The following is a 19,753-nucleotide window of genomic DNA, read 5'->3' on the forward strand; positions in this document are numbered from 1 at the left end:
TTCAAAATGTCCAGAATGCAATACAAAATTACTTGAAATAAAAAGAATAAGGAAAAATTCTCAATTCTCAAAGGAAAAGATCATAGAAAACAATGATGATATGAACCACATGTTAGAACTATCAAAGGATTTAAAATCACTACTCTAAATATGTTTCATGAAGTAAGAGTAAGCACTCTTGAAACAAATGAGAAGATATAAGTTCTCAGCAGAGAATTAGAAACTAAACAATAGAACCATATGAAAGAAAGTGGAAACTTTATAACTTAAAGTTAACACATCTGAAAAAATATCGGATGGGCTCACTAATGAAGATGATATTGGAAATAGTAAACTTGAAGACAAATAAACAAAATTTATACAATTTGATGAACAAAAAGAAAATCAAAGTAATTGAACAAGATAATTAAGTAGGAATGTGACAAAATGAAAGTGTCCAAAAATTATGTCACTGAAGTCTGAAAAGAAGAAGTGAAAAAGATGGAGGAATAAAAATATTTGAACAAATAATAGTTAAAATTTTCCCCTAACTGTTCAAAAATTACAGATTTAAGAAGCTTAATGAATCCAAACATGAAATTAAACTGCTAAAATGTAAGATGAAGGAAAAAAATCTTGAAAGCAGTCAAAGAAAATATAACATATGGGGGAACAAAAATTCAAATGATGAAGATTTTCCTATTAAAAGTATGGAAGTCAGAAGATAGTGGTACTAAAAGAAAATAACAGTCATCATAGAACTCTATATTAAGCAAAAAATCATTCAAGAATGAAGGCAAGGCTTTCATAGATATATGAAAGCTAAGAGAATTTGGAGTAAGTGTAATAGCTCTAGAAGAAATGCTTGATTAGATATTTTAGACTGAAATAAAGTAATAGCAGAGAGAACCTTAGAACTTCAGGAATGAAGAAATAGAAACATAAATTGGTAACAACTAAATAAATATAATTATTTAAAATATATATGATTGTTGAAAATAAAATTATTAAATTATTGGGATGTGATTCAACATTTATAGATGTAACACATATATTATAAACAACATAAAGTAATGAGAAAAAAATCTAATGTGACTATAAGTGATGTGAGTTGGTAAGATGTTAACTTTAATTAAATTACAAAATGTTTGGTCAGCATATTGTAATCCCAAGAAAAACTACTAAAAAATTACAAAAAGTTGAAGTTAAAATAAAATTGAACATCCCTTCAAGATAAAAATCCTTACTAAACTAGGCATAGAAGGAACATACTTCAAAATAATAAAGGCCATATACCACAAATCCACAGTGAACATCACATTGAATGGGGAAAAATTGAAAGTATTCCCTCTATGAACTGGAACAAGACAAGGGTGCTCACTGTCACCACTTCTATTTGACATAGTACTGGGAGTGCTGGCCAGAGCAATCAGGCAAGAGGAAGAAACTAAAGGCATCAAAATTTGATAAAAGGAAGTCAAATAATCTCTGTTTGCTTACAATATGATCTTATACCTACACACCCTAAAGACTCTTCCAAAAGACTCTCATATTTGATAAATGAATTCAGTAGACTTTCAGGACAACACCAATAATGATCAAACTGAGAACCAAATCAAGAAGGTAATCCCATTTAAAATAGGTACAAAAAAAATCTAGGGATATATTAATATTTAACCAAGGATGTAAAAGATCTCTATAAGAAAAACTATAAAACACTGATGATAGAAATTGAGGTGACTCAAACAAATGTAAAAGTATCCTATGCTCATGGATCAGAAGTAATATCATTAAAATGACTATACCGCCCAAAGAAATCTACAAATTCAATGGAATCTTTGTCAAAATACCAACACAATTTTTCCTATTATTAGAAAAAAACAATCCCAAAATGTATATGCAACCAACAAAGAGGTTGAATAGCAATTCCAATCCTAAGCAAAAAGAGTAAAGATTGAGGCATCACATTACCTGACCACACATTATACTAAAAAAGCTATAGTAACCAAGGTAGCATTGAAATGACATAAAAATAAACACATAGATTAATGGAACACAATAGAGAACTTAGATGTTTACAGCCAACTGATCTTTGACAAAGTCAACAAAAACATACACTGGGGAAAGGACACACAATTCAATAAATGGTGCTGGAAATATTGGATCTCCACATACAGAAGAATGATCCTGGACACCTATCTCTCACCAGATACAAAAGTCAACTTAAGATAGATCAAAGACTTAACTGTAAGATCTGAAACTATAAAAAATACCACAAGAAAGCTTGGGTAAAACTCTTCTGGACATTGGGCTAGGTAAAGAATTCATGACTAAGACCTCAAAAGCATAAACAACAAAATTGTAAATAGACAAATGGGACTTAATTAAACTATAAAACTTATTTACAGCAAAGGAAATAATAAAATGAGTGAACAGAAATACTACAGAATGGTAGAAAATATTTGCAGACTAGGCAACCAACAAAGGATTAATATCCAGAATTTAGAAGGAACTCAATGTTGTGAAAAATGGCGGAATAGGGCTGACCTCTTGGCTTGCAGCTCTCAGGGTAAGAGGTGAAGAGGGCAGACAACCACATGCAAGTCATCTGCACCTACTCTGGATCAGCCTTGAAAGACTGAAAAGAGACACTGGGATATGGAAATCATGGACAACAATCAAAGGCGAACCGAAATTCTTCCACAAAACCCGGGGAGTCAGAAATATAGTGGGGAGGGAGCACGTCCGTGCATCTGCTGCCCCACGGGCTGGCCGGAGGAGGCATTCCTTCTCCCACACACAGGGAGACGATCCCTTCCCCACTGATCCCCACTCTCACACAGGCGGGGAACTGCCTGAAGTTGATGGGAGGTAGCAACTTGGGCAGACTAGCGGTTTGGAGGGGAGTCTGGAGCAGGCAGCATTTTGAATTCTACACAGTGCCTCGCTGAAGCAGTGGGGAGTGCAGGAAGGGTCTGAACCTAGCACACACTCCTCAGCCCTGCCACCCCACCCGAGCCCCACGGGAGGAGTTTTCTGAGCATCCCCACTACCCCAAAGCAGCTGAACTGTTCCTGCTTCTGGAGAGGGCAGCATCTCGAGTTCCCAGCGTGCTGCTGAAATGGTAGTGGGTGGGGAGAAAGTCCGAGCTCTGCAGCCACTTCCCAGCCCCACAGCCCCACCCCGTGGCTTGGAGACATGGTGCAGAGCCACAGGGGAGGCGTTCTCCAGGCATCCCCACTACCTCAAACCAGACAAACTGTTGGAACTGCTGGAGAAGGCATCTTTTTTAACCCCCAGAGCTCCACTGAAACAGTAGCGGGAGGGGAAAGGGTCCAAACCTGGCAGCCAAGCACCACCGCATTGCCCTGAAGCTTGGAGATGCTGCGGGGGGCTGCACTGGAAGCTTTTCTCTGGCACCCCCTCTACCCTAAACTGGCTGAACTGTTCGGGCTTCTGGAGAAGGCAACTTGTTGAGCTTACAGTGCTCCACTGAAACAGTAGCGAATGGGAGAGGGTGCAAACCCAGAAGCCATTTCCCAGCTCTGCCACACTACTCCTTAGCATGGAAACTCTACAGAGGGCTGTTCTGGTAGTGAACTCAGTCTTTCCCTCTGCCCTAACCTGGAAGGTGGCCTCAGAAGCTGAATTTAGAAGAGTGGAAAGTTGAGAGTGGTGCTTTGTTCGGTGGCTATCTCACAAGTTTGGACCTGGGTGGTTTCTAGCTGCATTCAGCCATTGGCGTTCTGTGCCCAGAGAGCAGAGCCTGTCTTAGCAAGGCAGAGTAGCAAAGGAGGCTGCTATTCATGAGGACTTGAGGAACTCTTAGGAGTGGCAAGACATTCACTTAACACTGAGACACCAGTATATCCTATTTAGAGGCTTAGAGCGCAATACAAAGATCTTGGGATATATTGATAACTGACTCTTTCCCACAAACCACAGAGAACAAAAGAAAGGATAAACTCAGTGCTTAACACAGTGCTTCCTGCTTCATCCTAGTGGTAGAAACTGGTCTCCATCTCACTAGAGTGAATGATCACTTGGGTGTCTAAGCAAGGGACCCAAACCCACAAAACTCTGTGGACAGAAGGTGAAAACATCAGGTCAAAGATAACCCAATAGGCCCAAACTCCTCTTAGATGATACAGGACCAGAACATATCCTCCCCAGCTCTTCCAAGATCATTCCAAAGGAACCCAAGACACAGCTCATAATCGGGTTCCAGCACCTCTGGTCCTCAACAAAGTATCCAGATGAGGAAGAACCAGCAAAAAACATCAGGAATCATGAAAGATCAGAGAGAAAAGTCACCTCCAAAAGAAAATACTCATTCTCCACCAACTGACACCAACTTACATGATATGATTAAACTAACAGAGGAAGAATTCCAAATATGGATTGTTAGAAAGCTCAACAGAATCAAAGAGAAAATAGAAACCCAACATAGAGAAACCACAAGAACAATCCAGGCAGTGAATGAAAAATTCTCCAAAGATATAGAAGTAATTCAGAGAAACCAAGCAGCAATTCTGGCAATGAAGGAAATATTCAATTCCATAATACAGTGGAAAGCCTCAAAAACAGGATAGACCATGCTGAGGAAAGAATCTCAGAGCTTGAAGATTATACCTACATGCTAAACAAATCAGAGGAAGAAAGGGTGCACAGAAACAAGACACAAGATCAAAGCTTACAGGAAGTATGGGATTATGTAAAAAAGTGAAATCTCAGATTGATTAGGATTCCAGAAAGGGGGAGGGGAGAGGAGCATTCACAAGGGTTGGAAAACTTATTTTACGGCACACTGGAGGAAAATATGCCGGGCCTAGCTAGAAATCTGGATATCCAAATTCAAGAAGTGCACAGAACTTCTGGGAGACAAAAATGTGAATAGGCAATTGCCTCGTCATGTGGTTATTAAGCTGATCAAAGTAAATGTGAAAAAAGCAATCCTCCATACAGCAAGGCATAAACAACAAATAACCTATAAAGGAAAGCCTATCAGTCTAACTGCAGACTTCTCATCTGCAACCTTACAAGCCAGGAGGGAGTGGGTGCCTATCCTTAATCTTCTAAAACAGAACAAAGCCCAACCTAGAATTCTTTATCTGGCAAAATTAAGTTTCATCTATGAGGGCGAAATAAAATCTTTCTCAGACAAGCAATCACTGAAGGAATATGCAAAGACCAGACCAGCACTACAGGAAATTCTCAGCCCTGCCTTTCACAGTGAACAGGGCAATAGACACTCCTCAAAATAAAATCCTCAAAGAATTAAAGTCTAAATCTCTAACTCCATGATGGCTCAAGGTCTAAGACAAAGCAACAGGACTTCACCCACCAATATGAATGGAAATCTTCCTCCAACTTCAATCCTCTCAATAAACATAAATGGTTTAAACTATCTTCTGAAGAGACATAGGCTGGCAGAGTGGATAAAATTCCACAAGCCCAGTATTTGCTGTCTACAGGAAACACACCTAAACCATAAAGATGCCTCCTGGCTGAAGATCAAAGGATGGAAAACTATCATCCAGGCAAACAGAAGTCAAAAGAAAGCAGGGGTTGCTATATTATTACCAGACAACATTAGATTTAAATTAGCCAAAGTTAAAAAAAAAAAAAGATAAGATGGCCATTTTATAATGATAAAAGGGAAGATCTAACAAGAAGATCTAACAGTTGTTAATATTTATGCTCCCAATGCAGGAGCACCCAAAGAAATACAGCAAATTTTGTCTGAGCTAAATATCACCTTAAACAATACTGCCATAGTATCAGGGGACTTCAATACAGCACTAAATGAACTGGATAGATCCTCCAAACAGAAATTAAGTAAAGAAATAAGGGTCCTAAACAAAGCTATGGATCAAAAGGTTCTGAGAGATCTATACAGAACATTTCACCCAAAAAAAGTTGAATTTACATTCTTCTCAACAGCTCATGGATCCTTCTCAAAAATTGATCACATAATAGGCCACAAAGCTGATCTAAAAAAATTCAAGAAAATAAAAATAATACTTTGTCTTCTCTGACCATAGTGGTATAAAATTAGAGTTCAATACTAACAAAAATAGACACCACATAACTAATTCATGGAAACTAAACAATCTACTGTTGAATAACTATTGGGTCAAGGAAGAAATTCAGAGGGAAATCAAGAATTTCTTCCAACAAAAGGACAATGGAGCCACATCTTACCAAACCTATGGGATTCAGCAAAAGCATATCTGGGAGGAAAACTAATACCAATAAACACTCACATCCAAAAAACAGAAAGATTACACACTGACAACCTAATGAATAGACTCAAGGAATTGGGGGAAAAAAGAGCAAATCAATTCCAATCCTAGCAGAAGGAAAGAAATATCTAAGATCAAAGCTCAACTAAATGAAATGGAGAATAAGAGAATTATATGGAAGATCAACAAAACCAGAAGCTGGTTTATCGAAAAGATCAACAAAATTGACAGCCCTCTGGCTAGGCTGACAAGAACCCAAAGGGAAAGGACTCTAATAACCTCAATAAGAAATGAAGAAGGGGGGGGCAAGATGGCGGATGAATAACACCGCCAGACAGAGTGTCTCTGCAGAAAAGACAGACTCTAGCAGAAATTAGAGGAATGAAGCAAGAAGACGAGCATACAGTGGATGAGGGCCAGAAGGAGGGGTACCTGAGACCCGGGGAGACTCCACGGGAGGAGGCTGCGGAGGAGAACTGGAGGCTGAGACCACCGGAGCAGCCCGGAGACCAGCGGCAAGGGTAGGTGGATTTGCTGTTTCCCCTCCCCTGCATTCGGGACTGCTGGTAGGCTCCCCAGCGGGTAGAGAAACCTGCGGACACCAGCTCAGAGACCACCGCCGCCGCCAGCCAGCGGCGAGCCAGTAGCAGACGTGGCACCAGATTCTCAACTTCCTCCGGGCACCGCCGTGTGCACAGACCCGAGCCGCGCGGCAGGCACCATATTGACTCCTCCTACCCTCCTCCGACCCTACCCGCGGCTGCCCAGAGAGACAATACAGCCACCAGCCGGAGGCAACTCCAGGGAATGGGACCTTCCCGTTTGGGACCTTACACCTGACTCAGGGTGACTCAGACTGTGAGCTCCCTACCCGCCCGCCCTCTCAGGTGCTGCTGGCACTGTGTTACCAGGAGAACGGTGCCGACTCAGAGGCTGAGAGACATAGACCCAGCTTGGGCTCCCTGTGGGTGAATTGGGACCGGAAATCCTCTCCCTGGTGGGGATACAGTTTGAACTCTGTGACCCAGAGATCGGACCTGCAGACCATATCCCCTGCACCAAGGGCTAGCATTGCCCGGAGCACAGAAGGGTTATATGTGAACAGCCTACTGAGGTGTGTGTGCCTCCAGGGGCGGATCGGCTTCCTAGAGGTCAACCCTCCTCCCAGGAGGAGGCCGTGGACCCAACCCAGGTGGCCTTCCTGTGCAGGGAACCTCCCCGCCAGCATCACAGTCCAGGGAGGCCTGGTGGATTGTGGTCTGGCCTGCTGGCATAGGCCCAGGAGTAGATGTGGAGTTGGGGAGGGTGGAAAGAAGCGAGGCCCGCTCCGGATTGCCGGTCTCAGACAGCCCGACCCCCACACACAGACTTTCTGGCTGAGCGGGACAATTCCAGCCCCGCCCTGAAAGCTTTCCCTGGAAGCAGAGAATGGAAATTTGACCCCTGCTAACGGCATGAGGGAAGGCTTACCCAACCCAGCTCCGCTCAGAACAAGAGCTGTTAACAGGACACAAAATCAACAGTAAAGCCTGTTCGTCCAAGCAAACACTACCTACTGACAGGGACGGCATCTTGCACAGCCTTTCCATGGCACCCACTGACTCAATATACAGGGAGTGGTCCAATTTCACCCACAGAGACCACCTAACGCCTCAGAAACTAAACAAGGTGTGTGAATACCCAAACAATAACTTAAGGAAAGAAACAAAAACTGATCGACATGGGAAGAAACCAGCGAAAGAACTCAGGAAATATGAAGAACCAAACGGAAAACACACCCCCAAAGAGGAGCACCAGGCCCCTAGAAAAGGACACCAACCAAAATGAGGCAACCAATATGACAGAAGAGGAATTTCGTATGTGGATCATAAGAACACTCACCCAGCTGAAACAGCAAGTCAATTACCAACATAAAGAAACCACAAAAAGCGTCCAGGATATGGGAAAAGAAATAGACACAATGAAGAAAAGTGTCACCGAACTCCTGGAAATGAAGAATCAATTCAAGGAACTACAAAATACAGTGGAAAGTCTCAAGAACAGGGTAGATCAGACAGAAGAAAGAATCTCAGAGCTTGAAGATAACACCCTCCAATTAAATAAATCAGTCACAGAAATAGAGCAGAGAAACAGGAGAAAAGAGCAAAGCCTACAAGAGCTGTGGGATTATGTGAAGAAACCTAATGTGAGGGTCATAGGGTTACAAGAAGGGGAAGAAGACAACACTGAAGGGTTGGACAAGCTGTTTGAAGACATAATAGAGGAAAATTTCCCAGGCCTTGCTCAAAATCTTGATATACAAGTTCAAGAAGCTCAGAGGACCCCTGGGAGATTCAACGCAAACAGGAAGACGTCATGACATGCATTCATCAAACTGACCAAAGTATCAACTAAAGAGGCCCTTCTAAGAGCTGTAAGACAAAAGAAGCAAGTAACATACAAGGGAAAGCCAATTCGAATAACATCAGACTTCTCCAATGAGACTTTACAAGCAAGGAGAGACTGGGGCCCCATTCTCACTCTTTTGAAACAAAACAATACCCAGCCTAGAATATTATTCCCTGCAAAACTAAGCTTCGTATATGAAGGAGAAATAAAACGTTCTCAGACAAGCAAAGGCTCAGAGAATTCACCAAGACAAGAGCAGCCCTACAAGAAGTACTTAAAACAGCGTTATGCACGGAACATCATAATAATAACCCACGAATATAAAAACAACCAAAACCCAGAGATACTAAAGGTCAGATATTACAATGGCTCAAGACAGAAATCATAGAAACAACATCCAACCCAACAGAATGATCAGTAATCTACCTTAACTATCAGTTCTCTCAATAAATGTGAATGGCTTAAACTCTCCACTCAAGAGACATAGGCTGGCTGAATGGATAAGAAAATACAGGCCAAGTATATGCTGTCTTCAGGAAACACATCTAACCTGCAAGGATGCATATAGACTAAAAATAAAAGGGTGGAAATCAATATTCCAAGCAAATAGAAGTCAAAAGAAGGCTGGTGTGGCAGTTCTAATTTTAGACGATTTAGTTTTTAAACCAACAAAAGTAGTAAAAGACAAAGAGGGTCATTATATAATGGTGAAGGGCACAGTCCAACAAGAAGAGATAACAATTTTAAATATATATGCACCCAACTTAGGTGCACCCAGATTCATAAAACAAACCTTACTGGAGCTAAGCAAATGGATTAATAGCAACTCCAAAATCGCCGGAGATTTCAACACCCCACTGACGGCATGAGACAGATCCTCCAAACAGAAAATTAATAAAGAAATAATGGACTTAAACAAAACTCTAGAACAATTGGGTCTGACAGACATCTACAGAACATTCTACCCAAAATCCACTGAATATACGTTCTTCTCATCAGTTCACGGGACATTCTCTAAAATTGAACATATCCTAGGACACAAAGAAAATCTCAAGAAATTAAAAAAAATAGAAATCATACCATGTACCTTCTCAGATCACAGTGGAATAAAAGTACAAATCAACCCTAACAGACACTCACATTTCTACACAAAAACGTGGAAATTAAACAACCTCCTACTAAATGATTACTTCATAAATAAAGAAATCAAGACGGAAATAAAAAAGTTCTATGAAGAAAACGACAATAGAGAGACAAGTTATCAACTCCTCTGGGACACAGCTAAAGCAGTTCTGATAGGAAAGTTTATCTCCATAAATGCCTATAACCAAAAGACTAGAATATCACAAATAGACAATCTAACGAAACGACTCAAAGAGCTGGAAAAAGAAGAACAGACCAACCCCAAACCCAGCAGAAGAAGTGAAATCAACAAGATCAAATCAGAACTAAACTAAATTGAAAACAGGGAAGCTATTCAGGAGATTAATAAAACAAAAAGTTGGTTCTTTGAGAAAATAAACAAAATTGACACACCATTGGCCTTGCTAACGAAAAGCAGAAAACAGAAATCTCTAATAAGCTCCATCCAGAACAAAAAAGGACATATCACAACTGATCCCTAAGAGATACAAGATACAATTTATGAATACTACAAAAATCTTTATGCACACAAACTGGAAAATGTGGAGGAAATGGACAAATTTCTAGAAACACACAGCCTCCCTAGGCTCAACCAGGAAGAAATAGATTCCCTGAACAGACCAATCTCAACAGCTGAAATAGAAACAGCAATTAAAAATCTCCCTAAAAAGAAAAGTCCCGGTCCAGATGGCTTCACACCTGAATTTTACCATACTTACAAAGAAGAACTAGTACCTATCTTGCAGAAACTATTCCACAACATCGAGAAGAACGGAAACCACCCCGACAACTTTTATGAAGCGAATATTACTCTGATACCAAAACCAGGAAAGGATGCAACAAAAAAAGAAAACTACAGACCAATATCCCTAATGAATATAGATGCAAAAATTTTCAACAAAATCTTAGCTAACCGAATCCAGACACTTATCAAAAAAATAATCCACCACGATCAAGTGGGCTTCATCCCAGGGATGCAGGGATGGTTCAACATACGTAAATCTATAAAAGCAATTCACCACATAAACAGAAGCAAAAACAAAGACCACATGATTCTTTCAATAGATGCAGAAAAAGCTTTTGACAAAATTCAACACCCTTTCATGATACGAACACTTAAGAAAATAGGCATAGAAGGGACATACCTAAAAATGATACAAGCCATATATGACAGACCCATAGCCAACATCATACTGAATGGGGAAAGATTGAAATCATTCCCACTTAGAACTGGAACCAGACAAGGCTGCCCACTATCTCCACTTCTGTTCAACATAGTGCTGGAAGTCTTGGCTACAGCAATCAGACAGGAAAATGGAATCAAAGGTATCCAAATAGGGGCAGAAGAGATCAAACTTTCACTGTTTGCTGATGATATGATATTGTATCTAGAAAACCCCAAGGATTCAACCAAGAAACTCCTGGAACTGATCAATGAATTTAGTAAAGTCTCAGGATACAAAATCAATACACAGAAATCAGAGACATTCATATATGCCAACAACAATCTAATTGAGAACCAAATCAAAGACTCAATTCCCTTCACAATAGCAACAAAGAAATTAAAGTACCTAGGAATATACTTAACCAATGACATAAAAGACCTCTACAGGGAGAACTATGAAACACTGAGGAAGGAAATAGCAGAGGATGTATACAAATGGAAATCCATACCATGCTCGTGGATCGGCAGACTCAATATCATCAAAATGTCTATACTATCCAAACTTATCTACAGATTCAATGCAATACCTATTAAAATCCCATCAGCATTCTTCACAGATATAGAAAAAATAATTTTACGCTTCGTATGGAGCCAAAGAAGACCCCGAGTATCAAGAGCAATTCTAGGCAACAAAAATAATAATGGGAGGCATTAATATGCCAGATATCAAACTATACTACAAAGCTGTAGTAATTAAAACAATTTGGTATTGGCACAAAAATAGGAATATTGACCAGTGGAACAGATGTGAGAATCCTGATATAAAACCATCCTCATATAGCCATCTAATCTTTGACAAAGCAGACAAAAACATACGCTGGGGAAAAGAATCCTTCTTCAATAAATGGTGCTGGGAAAACTGGATAGCCACCTGTAGAAGGCTAAAACAGGACCCACACCTTTCACCTCTCACAAAAACCAACTCACGCTGGATAACAGACTTAAACCTAAGGTATGAATCTATTAGAACTTTAGAGGAAAATTTGGAAACACTCTCCTAGACATCGGCCTGGGAAAGAGTTTATGAAGAAGTCCCCAAAGGCAATCACAGCAGCAACAAAAATAAATAAATGGGACATTATCAAACTACAAAGCTTCTGCACAGCCAAAGAAATAGTCATGAAAGTTAACAGACAACCTACAGAATGGAAGAAAATTTTTGCATCCTATGTATCCGATAAGGGACTGATAACTAGAATATACTTAGAACTCACGAAAATCAGGAAGAAAAAATCAAATAACCCTATTAAAAAGTGGCCAAAGGACTTGAACAGAAACTTTTCTAAAGAAGACAGAAGAATGGCCAACAAACATATGAAGAAATGCTCAACATCTCTAATCATCAGGGAAATGCAAATCAAAACCACAATGAGATATCACTTAACCCCAGTGAGAATGGCCTTTATCAAAAAATCTCCAAACAATAAATGCTGGCGTGGTTGCGGAGAGTGAGGAACACTCCTACACTGCTGGTGGGACTGCAAACTAGTTCAACCTCTGTGGAAAGCAATATGGAGATACCTTAAAGTGATACAAGTGAATCTACCATTTGATCCAGCAATCCCTTTGCTGGGTATCTACCCAAATGATCCAGTGACACTCTACAAAAAAGACACCTGCACTCGAATGTTTATAGCAGCACAATTCATAATTGCAAGTCTGTGGAAACAGCCCGAGTGCCCATCAATCCAAGAATGGATTAATAAAACTTGGTATATGTATACCATGGAGTACTATTCAGCTCTAAGAAACAATGGTGATATAGCACATCTTATATTTTCCTTGTTAGAGCTTGAACCCATACTACTAAGTGAAGTATCCCAAGAATGGAAAAACAAGCACCAGATATATTCTCCAGCAAACTGGTATTAACTGAGTAGCACCTAAGTGGACACATAGGTACTACAGTAATAGGGTATTGGGCAGGTGGGAGGGGGGAGGGGCGCGGGTATATACATACATAATGAGTGAGATGTGCACCATCTGGGGGATCGTCATGATAGAGACTCAGACTTTTGGGGGGAGGGGGGGATGTGGCCATTTATTGGTACCTTAAAATCTGTATCCCCATAATATGCCGAAATAAAAAAAAAAAAGAAATGAAGAAGAAGAGATCACAACAGACTCCACAGAAATACAAAACATTATGTTTGACTACTATAGAAATCTATATGCCCCAAACTACAGTATGAAGATGAAATAGACAGATTCCTGGACTCACACAACCTCCCTAATTTCACCCAGGAGGAAACTGAGTTCTTGAACAGACCAATCACAAGCTCAGAAATTGAATCAGTAATTTAAAACCTCCCAGAATGGAAAAGTTGGAGGCATAAGTATTCCTGACTTCAAGCTGTACTATAAAGCAATAATAGTTAAATTTGCCTTGCACTGGCACAAGAACAGAAGCATCAATATCTGGAATAGATCTGAGATTCCAGAGATCAAACCATCTGTATACGGTAACCTAATCTTTGCTAAAGCAGACAAAAATATACTATGGGGAAAAGATTCTCTCTTCAATAAATGGTGCTGGGGAAACTGGTTAGCAACATGCAGAAGAGCGAATCAGGATCCCAACCTCTCATCTCTCACAAAAATTCACTCAAGATGGATAACAGACCGAAACCTAAAGCATGAAACTTTAAGAATCCTAGAAGAAGATTTTGGGAAAACCCTATCAGATATTGTTTTAGGCAAAGAATTTATGAGGAAGATCCCCAAGGCAATCACCGTCACATCAAAAATAAACAAATGGGATCTGATCAAATTAAGAAAGCTCTGGACTGCCAAGAAAACAATCATTAGAGCAAATAGACAACCCACAGAATGGGAGAAAATATTCGCTCTCTACACTTCTGATAAAGGTGTAATAACAAGAATCTATCTAGAACTTAAAGGAATAAACAAGAAAAAATCAAACAATCCCATGAAGAAACAGGCAATGGAAATGAACAGAAACTTCTCCAAAGAAGGCAGAATAATGGCCTGCAAACATATAAAAAAAATGTTCAACATCTCTAATCATTAGAGATATGCAAATCAAAACTACAATGAAATACCACCTAATCCCAGTGAGAATGGCCTGTATCAAGAATTCCCAAATCAACAGATGCTGGTGAGGATGTGAAGAGACAGGAACACTCTTACACTGCTGGTGGGAATGCAAATTAGTGCAACCTTTGTGGAAAAGTATTTGGAGATACCTCAAACAGCTGGAAATAGAAATACCATTCGACCCAGCAATAGCATTGTTGGGCATCTACCCAAAAGAACATAAGTCACTCTATTATAAAGACATCTGCACCCGAATATTTATGGCAGCACAATTCACTATTGCACAGTCATGGAAACTACCCAAGTGCCCATCAATTCATGAATGGATAACTAAATGTGGTATATGCTCACAATGGAATATTACTCAATCCTAAGAAATGACAGTGAGCTAGCACTGTTTATGCTATCCTGGATTAAGCTTAAGCCCATAATACAAAGTGAGAGGACACAAGATCTGGAAAATGGGCTACACATCTACTCGCCATCAAATTGGTTCTGACAGACTAAAACTATGGTGCTCAAAAAATGGTAGTGTTCAATAGGGATTTGGGGGGGAGACCCACATCTTAATGATGTGGTGAGCATTGTGGGTGGGAAGGGATTGCCTCTATCCCTTTTTAGGGAGAGGCAAAGATATACACTGTAATCAAAATGTCTAAAAAAAAATCTGTTACCGGGAGGTGGGCAGGTGGAAAGGGGGAGGAGGGGAAGGGTATGCACTTACAGGGTGGGTGTGGTGTACACCACTTGGAGGCTGGGCATGCTTGAAGCTCTGGCATAGCAGAGTGGGGGAGGGGGAGGGGCTAGATATGTAACCCTAACAATATTTGTACCCCCATAATATGAGGCAATAAAAAAAGAAGGAACTCAACAACAACAATCTCATTAAAAAATGGACAAAGTACATGAATAGACATTTTTTTTCAAAAGAAGAAAGACAAATAACCAAACATATATGAAAAATGCTTCACAACACTAATCACCAGAGAAACACAAATTAAAATTATAATGAGATATCAGCTTACACCAGTTATAATGGCTACTATTAAAAAGTAAAAAAAAAAATAAGAAATATTGACAAGGATGCAAAGAAAAGGGAATGCTTATACACTGTTGATGGAAATGTAAATGAGCACATCCTCTATAGAGAACAGTATGGGAATTTATCAAAAAACTTAATATAAAACTACCATTTGATCCACTAATCCTACTACTGTGAATCTACCTAAAAAAAAATAAATAATTATATGAAAAGGATACCTGCACTTGTATGTTTATCACAGCACTATTCACAATGGCAAAGATATGGACCCAATCTCAGTGTCCATGAAGTGACACCATAAAGTGACACCTTTATTATTTAGAGGTATGTTTCTTCTATGCCTAGTTTGGCAAGGATTTTTATCTTGAAGGAATGTTCAATTTTATTTTGACTGAATCTTTTGGGGTTTTTTTTTTTTTTTTTGAAACAGAGTCTCACTCGGTTGCCCGAGCTAGAGTGCCATGGCGTCAGCCTAGCTCGCAGCAACCTCAAACTCCTGGGCTCAAGTGATCCTCCTGTCTCAGCCTCCCAAGGAGCTGGGACTACAGGCATGCGCCACCATGCCCAGCTAATTTTTTCTATATATTTTTAGTTGGCCAATTAATTTCTTTCTATTTTTAGTAAAGACAGTCTTGCTTTTGCTCAGACTGGTCTTGAACTCCTGACATCAAGCTATCCATCCACCTCAGCCTTCCAGAGTGCTAGGATTACAGGCATGAGCCACCATGCCTGACTTTTTTTTTGTAATTTTTTTAGTAGTTTTTCTTGGGATTACAATATACTGACCAAACATTTTGTAATTTAATTAAAGTTAACATCTTGCCAACTCACATCACTTATAGTCACATTAGATCTTTTTTCTCCCTCCTTAATGTTGTTTCTAATATATATGTTACATCTGTAATTGTTGAGTTGCCTCCCAATAATTTAATAATTTTATTTTCAACAATCATATATATTTTTTAATAATTATTATATTTATCTAGTTATTACCCATTTATGTTTCTATTTCTTCATTTCTGAAGTTCTAAGGTTCTCTCTGCTATTACTTTATTTCAGTCTAAAAAACCTAATCTAGCATTTCTTCAAAGACAATGTGATACACAGACACACACACATATTGAGCTATAAAGAATAATAAAATCATGCAATTTGCAGCAACATGGATGGAAATTGGAGGCCATTATTCTAAGGGAAATAACTCAGAAGCAGCCAGCCAAATATTACATGTTCTCACTTATAAATAAGAACTAAATTATATGTACACAAGGAAGTAGAGTGTAGAATAATAGCCATTGGAGACCTGGGAGTGTAAGAGGGTACGAGGGAGATGAGCAATAAGAAACAGACAATTACTTAACAGACACGATGTACACTATCTAGGTGATTATTGCAATGAATGCACAGACCTCACCACTAATCACTTCTCAAGTACATCAAAACTGCACTTGTGTGTGCCCCTTAAAATTATAAAAATAAAAAAACCCTATAGGTAAGTTGGAATTAAATACTAAAAAAATCCAAAATAAAACAGAAAATAGAGAAAGAGAGCAAAAAAAAGAGAGACAAAGAAAAAGAAATAATAAAATGGTAGAGTTAAATTCAACCATATCAATAATTGCAGAAAATATAAATTGTCCATTTCCAACAACTAAAAGTCAAGCATTATCCACCGAAGGAGAAAACATGACCCCATTTGCTGTCCAAAATAAACCATCTTAAATATGAAAATTGAGGTAAATTAAAAGTGAAAAATGACAAAAATGCATTATGCAAACATTAATTAAAGAAAAAAATCTCATCTGGGTGTGGTGGTGCATGCCTCTAGTCCCAGCTTCTCAAGAGGTTAAGAGGGGATGATACTTTTAACCCAGGAAACAGAGGACATTCTGGGCAATGTGGCAAGGAACTGACTCTAAAAACATAAATAAATGAAACTAAAAATAATTTTAAAACAATCTCATTTTTGTATAAATTTAAGTAGACTTAATAACAAGGAAAATTATCAGGGATAATAAGAGACATAACACAATGTTAAAATGGTCAATCCACTAAGAATGCACAACAGTCCTAATATATATATATATGCACATAACAACAGAGTTCAAAAGTACATGAAGCAAAACTTGACAGAACTGAAATGAGAAATGGATAAATCCATAAGAGTAATTGGAGAATTCAACATTTCTCCCTCAAGAATTTATAGACCAAGTAAACAAAAAAAAATCAGCAAAGGTATAAATTACATCAACAAAATATAAAATGACTTGACCTAATTGACATTTATAGAGCACTCCAGTAACCAGCACCAGAATACACATTGTTTTCAAGCACACACAGCACAGTTATCAAGGTAGATCATAATTCACCCTGTTTATAGAGCAAATGAAAAACATCAAATGATCATTTAAATAGATGCAGAAACATAATTTGACAAAATTCAATATTCATAATAAAATTAACAGTAAAGATGTCTTTCTTGCCAATTTGACATATAGATTCGTTAATGCAAAATCTAAAACCCAGCAGGTATTTTTGTTGGATTAAAAAAATGGATGAGTTAATTCTAGAATTTATACAGAAATTTAAAGAAGTTAGAATATACAAAATGGTTTACAAAAACATAATGCTTGTGGACTTGATTTCAAGACTTACTGTAAGGCTACAGTAATCAACTATTGGTGAAAGTATAGATACATGGATTAATAAAACATAATAGAGAGCTTCAATAAGACAAATATGGTCAATTGAATTCTGACAAATATACAAATGCATTTCACTGGGGAAAAATGTCTTTTCAATAAATGGTGCTGGGGCAATTGTACATACATATGAAAAAAATGAACTTCAAACTAAAACTTATACTACATATAAAAATTAACATAAAATGAATCCCAGATCTAAATGTATATTGCAAAACCATATAATTTTTAAAAAATATCAGAGTAAAATTTTTTGATTTAGAATTGGGAAAGCATTCTAGAAAAGATCCAAAACCACAATCCATAAAATAAAGAAATTATTGCTAGAATGTCATGAATTTATTTTTAATTAATTTCTTTACAAAATACAATAAGAGAATAAAAAGAAAAGCCATTCCCATTACTGGGAATCTACCCAAAAGAACAACAGACACTTTATAAAAAAGACACCTGGACTTGAATGTTTATAGCAGCACAATTCACAATTTCAAAGATGTAGAAACAACCCAAGTGTTCATCAACACATGAGTGGTTTAATAAAATGTGGTACATGTATACCATGGAGTACTATTCAGCTGTGGTATAACAATGGTATACAATGGTATAGCATTGGTATAGCACCTCTTGTATTTTCCTGGATAGAGCTGGAATGCATTCTTCTAAGTGAAGTATCCCAAGAATTGAAAAATAGGCACCACATGTATTCACCAGCATATTGGTTTCATATGTCCACACCTAAGTGGACATATGGGAATAACATTTATTGGGTGTCACGCAGGTGGGAGGGGGAGGAGGGGATAAGTATATACGGACTAAACGAGTGCAATGTGCACCATCTGGGGGATGGACATGCTTGAAGCTCTGACTCGAGGTGGGGGCAAAGGGCAATATACATAACCTTAATATTTGTACCTCCATAATATGCTGAAATTAAAAAAAAGCTGAAAAAAACATTTACAAATCACATATCTGATGAAGAACTTGAATCCAGAATATATAAAGAACTTCCAAAACTCAGTGATAAGCAAACCTAGTAAAAATGAGCAAAAAATCTGAAAAGAAACTATGTCCTCAACATAATTAATTATTGGGGAAAATCAAAATTAAAACCACAATGAGATTCCACTACACATCCATCATAATGACTAAAGTAACACAACACAAACAAATAAACAAAATACACAAAATAAAAAACGAGAATAGCTCTGAGTAGTACCAATTGCAAGGTTGTAGATCAGCTGAAACTCTTAATCATCACTTTTGGGGTTTCAAAATGACACAGCCATTTCTGAAAATAGTTTGGCAGTTTCTTAAAAAGTTAAATACATGTACCAAATGATCCAACATTCCCACTGCTAAGTATTTACCCTAGTGAATTGAAAACTTACATTCACACAGAATTCTGTACTTAAATATTTACAACAGCTATGTCCACAATAATCAATAACTACAAACATGAAATGTCCTTCTCCTGGTGAATCAACAAATAAATATTAGTCCAGTTATACAATTCAATTATACTCAGGATTAAAAATGACTAGACCATGATACATGATGAATCTCAAATGTATTATGATAAATGGAAGAGGCCAGAGTCAAAAGGTCATACACACATTTTTTTATTTCAGAATATTATAAGGGTACAAACACTTTGGTTACATATATTGACTTTGCACCATCCAAGTCAGAGCTACAAATGTGCTAAACCCCCAGGCATTATGCACCATATCCATTAGGTATGAATTTACCCATCCCTTCCTCCCACTCCCACCTTACCTATTCCCTAAGATTTTACTTCCATATGTGTACACAAGTGTTGAGCAATTAGTATCAATTTAATGATAAGTACACATTATGCTTATATTTTTCATTCTTGTTATAATTCACTTAGAAGAATGGGCTCCAGCTCCATCCAGGATAGTACAAGGGATATTAGTTCATCACTTTTTATGGCTGAGTAGTATTCTATGGT

General features: G+C 38.3%; 1 pseudogene; it reads right to left on the minus strand.

Annotated features, from left to right (window-relative positions):
* Nucleotides 1–2,644: 2,644 nt before the first annotated feature.
* The window catches only part of LOC142865796 (SH3 domain-binding protein 5 pseudogene), a 32,198-nt pseudogene continuing 15,089 nt past the window's right edge, over nucleotides 2,645–19,753 (minus strand).

Source organism: Microcebus murinus, chromosome X (genome assembly GCF_040939455.1).
Source record: "Microcebus murinus isolate Inina chromosome X, M.murinus_Inina_mat1.0, whole genome shotgun sequence".
In the NCBI taxonomy this organism is placed as follows: domain Eukaryota; kingdom Metazoa; phylum Chordata; class Mammalia; order Primates; family Cheirogaleidae; genus Microcebus; species Microcebus murinus.